We start from the raw sequence: 5218 nt of genomic DNA on the forward strand, positions 1-5218 counted from the left end.
ATTTGTGGTCCATTGCCCCCCTCCCCCCATTTATGTGTGCCTTCGTCCAGATGTCTTGGTCCAACAGGTTAAGAGGTATGACTGAGCTGCAAGAGGGTAAACACAGTGTGCCATACTGACATAGATCAGAAATGTATATCAAGTATTACCTATGCAAATGTATGTATTAATAGGTGCAGCTGGAAGCCTCAAACATGCAGACATGAATTGCAAAACGTCAGGTAAATAAGCTGTACATGTTTTACAAGTGTGTAATGATTACTAGATTGATTATGATTACGAGGTTAAAATTGGAAAAGTGTTCAACTGTGTTATGCCTTTGTGTCCAAGACTACAACAAATATCTATATGAGCACCTACATAGCTGTATGGACTCAGCAATACCTGACTTGTAAAACTCACTTCCCCCAAGGTAGACTAATCCTCTTTGGTGGACAGCAACAATACACAAACCACCTAATAGAGTGAAATATTGGCTGTACAGGATCAAGGAGGAGCAGGCGCCAAATTGGAAGCAATTCTACCTTTGTCTGAACAAGCATATAAGGTCACAGGTGAATCACTGTAAGGCTAACTATGAGTACAAATTGGACACATCCACCAAGCCCAATTCAAGGCCTTCTTCTCATATGTCTGCAATCTCGGATGCAACAAACAAACCTACCCTATAATGGTGGTAAAAACACCACATACACACATGCCATAGCTATAGCCAACCTGCTGCAGACAGGTTAAGTGAAAACATCACCCCCTGTCCCCCATCAGTATAGGAGGATATGCACAGCACCCAACCCCTCCCCTCATAATCAGGGAGCAGGTCCGTAATGCCCTTTCAAAGGCAACAGATGAAGTCTCCATGGGACCTGATAACATCTTTGTCTGCATTCTACATGAACTCAGGCATGAGCTCTCAGCTCCATTACACACTGTAGTCAAACAAAGCCTGAGCACCAATGTCATCCCATCTGCATCAAAGACAGCCACTATCATCCCTCTACACAAATGTGAATGAAGGATTATGCACATTAATGGTCTTCGTTGAGGAGAACATGACACATCAGGACCAGGAGTGCAATGCATGCTCATACTGGGCTGATAAATGGCAGGAGTATGATGTGGTTGTTAGTGGTGGATAGTGCTAGCAAATGTGGATGTGCAGGATCTGTAAATAATGCTGACCAATGTATGAGGTCCTGTGATGTGTTTCCCTGTTTATGTCTTCCTGGTGGAATTTGTTTATTGGTTAGTATTAGGCTAACTGTGCTTGTGGGCCATTTTAAGCCTAGCTAATTGTTCCATTTGAGAATCAAACCTTGCACCATGTGTTTCGAAGGTACACATCTTAACCATTATGCCAACCCTATAATGGTTCCACTGGGGATCGAACCCAGGACCTTCTGCATGTGAAGCAGATGTGATAACCACTACACTACAAAACCTGCTCACCCATGCCACATATGCACCAACCTGCATACTCAGATGCCGAGAAGACTGTGGCAATTATTGAAGCCATTCAACAGCATCACGGAGTCCTCTTCAGCCACAGCAGACAGCAGCTGTGGGAGCGGACTGCCCTGTGGGCTGACTTTGTTACCAGGGTGACTAACGTGGATCAGCATGGCTGGACCTATAAACAGGTCAGACACAGGGCAATTGACCTCATACACCATGCTTGGCGAAGGGCTGCTGCTATGGCCAGGGACTGTACAGCCACAGGTGGGGTACACAGGCCCCACTGACACCAACAGAGGAGTTCCTCACCAACACTGGGGCAGCCACTGCACCCAAGCAAACTGAACACACCCAAGTCATGGAGGTGGGTGGCACCCAGACAACAGGTGAGAAGTGTCCAGGTAAGGCCCTAGTGGACATCAATTGAATACTTTAGTAGTCATACTGGCATCCATAGCGTATCTAGATGCATATGGCATGTCAAACTGGATTTGTGGGTGGGGTTTTATAATGCACACAAGTACACATTTATGGTGAATGACAGCAAATTGTGTAGTATCAGATCTTGTACTGTACATGTGCACAAAGGCAGCATTCATCCCGTACCAATGCCGCATGTGAGTCTTCTGACAATACCTCACTCCCACAACTACATAAGTCCCTCTAGTCTAGATGGGGAACAGCAGCTTGAAGCCGGTGAGTATGGAAATATCTTGTTCGGCTCAGCAATACCCTAGGCATGTTAAGGGCATTCATTTTTACATGCACACAACTGTTACTTTTAGCCATATTGCGATATGTTTATGTTCACTTGCGGTGGGGTTAACAGCATTACATCACAGTGGTCATCATAGAGGCCTATTTGCAGGTGATTTAACATTTCTGTAGGTGTTGCCACTGTGCTATACAGGTGAATACCCATAATGTGTACACAGGTGCAGTGTGTGTTAGGTGAAGGCCCCTCACCTACTAACACTACTCAAGTATCCCAGAGGTGTATAGTAGTACCAACATTAAGTGGACATAGCTGCACTGCATGATGTTGAGAGTTGAGTGTGTATATTGTGGTCTGATTGTATATCATGCGTGTCATCATTTGGATATTATGTGGTCTGTATAGTGCCTTTGTGCCACCTCACCTGTGTGTGTGTGTGTGTGTGTGTGTGTGTGTGTGTGTGTGTGTGTGTGTGTGTGTGTGTGTGTGTGTGTGTGTGTGCGTGTGTGTGTGTTTGTGTGTGTCTGTATGCGCATGTGTGCATGTATGTATGTGTGTGTGTGTGTGTGTGTGTGTGTGTGTGTGTGTGTGTGTGTGTGTGTGTGTGTGTGTGTCTGTGTAAATGTATCAGCAAATCTTATAGTGCAGGTATTCATTTACATATGTTATCTTCCCCTCACTTACAACCTGATGTCAGTGTCTCTGCAGACTCTGATGATGATGGTGGTCATAGTGAGGCACAGGTGGGGTTGTTGGGGGCTGATTCTGTGCCATTGGTTGGCATCCCACTTTCGACCACAATATCCCCGCACACAGTCACAATGCTGACATATACCTAGTCCCCAGCAGTCTCAGATAATGGAGAGTTGGAGGCTGGTGGCATGGAAGATGCTAGTGTGGTGACTATGACACTATCCATAGCCAGAGAGCAGGCGATGTCCCACACAGGCATATGGACAGAGGTGCTCAAAGGAGGACTCCTGCCCATCAAGCCCCTGTCACAAGTGTTACAGCAGGTTGTCAGCAGATGCATGTTTCAGATCATCATGGAGGCACAGGAATGTACTGAATGCAATACCAGACAGATACTCAGAGTGTTGAATGCAACACTTTCTGCCATGTGTGACGACCTCCACGGCCTTGCTGATGCCACACATTATTATGCTGAGGTCATAGATAGATGGTGGGGTGAGCCATTGTCAATCCTCAACCATGGAATGTCTGTGCTGGAGCATGTGGTGGGAGTAGGGCATCAGCCACGTGGATGTAGGTCAGCAACAAGATCAGCTGAGAGTCTACGGGGCAGTGCACATTCACACTCCAATAGTGGGAGTACCACCAGCACTGCCAAAGGGAGAGTGCTGTCCACACCACAATGGAGCAGGCTATGGGCACATGGTCTTGGCTGGTCCTGTCATGGACATGGAGCCAATAGACAGCAGTCACCATCAGGGAGTAGTACTGCATCTAGCCTTGGGTCTGGTTGTGCGAATGAGACTCCTGGCAGAACCAGTTCCCCTGCCATGTATGGTCCACAGCTGTCCCACTCACACAAACACACACACACACACACACACACACACACACACACACACACACACACACACACACACACACACACACACACACACACACAAACACATCTCTATCACAGGCAGGTCACCACTAGACAAACACAGCACCTCTGCACAGCGCATTTAGACAACACCCCACCAAACACACACACATACACCCATGATGTCAACCATATGGCCCAGCCTAAGCTTCTGTCACACCCACACCACACCCTGTGCATATGATGATACCTATGCCACATCCCTGTCATCCATACCATCAATAGAGGGCATGCTAATATGGATCTGATGCACAGAGTGAATATAGTACAGTGTGGAAATGTAATGCTGTGTAAGGTGCTCTCTGCTGACAATTGTTATGGGTACACATCAAAGTGTATGTATCATTTTTAGCCATGATGCATTACTGGTGTTAGTAATGCTAACTGAATGTAGTCTCACATGCTGTATTTTATTTGTGTTCCAGGGTTTGTGTGTCTGCATGCTGTGGCCTTGCTGACAATACCAATGAGGAGTATGGCAGAATGGGAACACATTGACCTTTTAATAGCCAAGGTATAGCTGTATATGTACATGTTTACCAGGTGTGTATGCATGCAACAGTGTGTGAGGGACACTGGTGGCAGACAGTGTGACCTTGCATACATACCCATTGACACAGCCAACTAGCCTTTATACATGTCATCTCAGTGCTCTGTAGTACCACAGGTTCATACATTCAGAGTAGGTTACTTAAGTACTGGCACTAGGTCCCTCACAAGCCTAGCCATTCTTTAACCCCAACAAATTCACCTATTTTGTGGCAAAAGGTAGTCACAGGGCATTCACATTTATACATATTACACATACATAGGCAACACACAATGTGTGTGTGACATTATCAATTGTAGAGTATGGGACACAACTTGTAGCAATGTGACAGCTGGCAGCACATAGCATGCTCACTGCAAGTGCGACACACAAGACATCCTCTGGTATGACACCTTCTTTGTGTGACATTACCTTAGCCTACAGTATTTCTCATGACATTAAGGTGCTTCTGATGTGCAATCACTTCTCTATGCAATCAGTACAGAACTGTATGACATGTTTCTTGTCCTACAGTCTTGGGGCCTTTTTTCACTGTTTTGGTTGTCATCACAGGTTACACCTTGCCAAACATGGATTAAAATTGCAAGGTGATTCAGATATACCTCTCACACAGACTGTCCTGATTCGTGCCACATATATTTGGTCCATTTTCTCATATAGCTGTGTCTTTCTGGCAAATCATTGTCAAATCATTGCGGGCTGATGTCATAACATAATTGCAGACATTATGAGTTGCACACTTCATACCTTTCAGACCATCTGTGCTAATGCAAAACCTGCTATGCTATCACCGTTATATGTTTGCAGGAGCAATATTTGACAGGTGTCCCTATTATGTGGCCTTTGTCACCCCATTATTTATGGCTTTGTAAACATTTATTGCTCT

At 45.5% G+C, this 5218-nt stretch overlaps 1 non-coding gene across 1 annotated transcript; it reads right to left on the reverse strand.

Annotated features, from left to right (window-relative positions):
- Positions 1-1366: 1366 nt before the first annotated feature.
- TRNAV-CAC lies at positions 1367-1439 on the reverse strand. The gene has a single exon. It is a non-coding gene; the product is annotated as a tRNA-Val (tRNA).
- Between the last annotated feature and the right edge of the window lie 3779 nt (positions 1440-5218).

The sequence above is a fragment of the Protopterus annectens genome, chromosome 8.part0, assembly GCF_019279795.1.
Source record: "Protopterus annectens isolate FY-2018-M chromosome 8.part0, PAN1.0, whole genome shotgun sequence".
Lineage (NCBI taxonomy): Eukaryota > Metazoa > Chordata > Ceratodontiformes > Protopteridae > Protopterus > Protopterus annectens.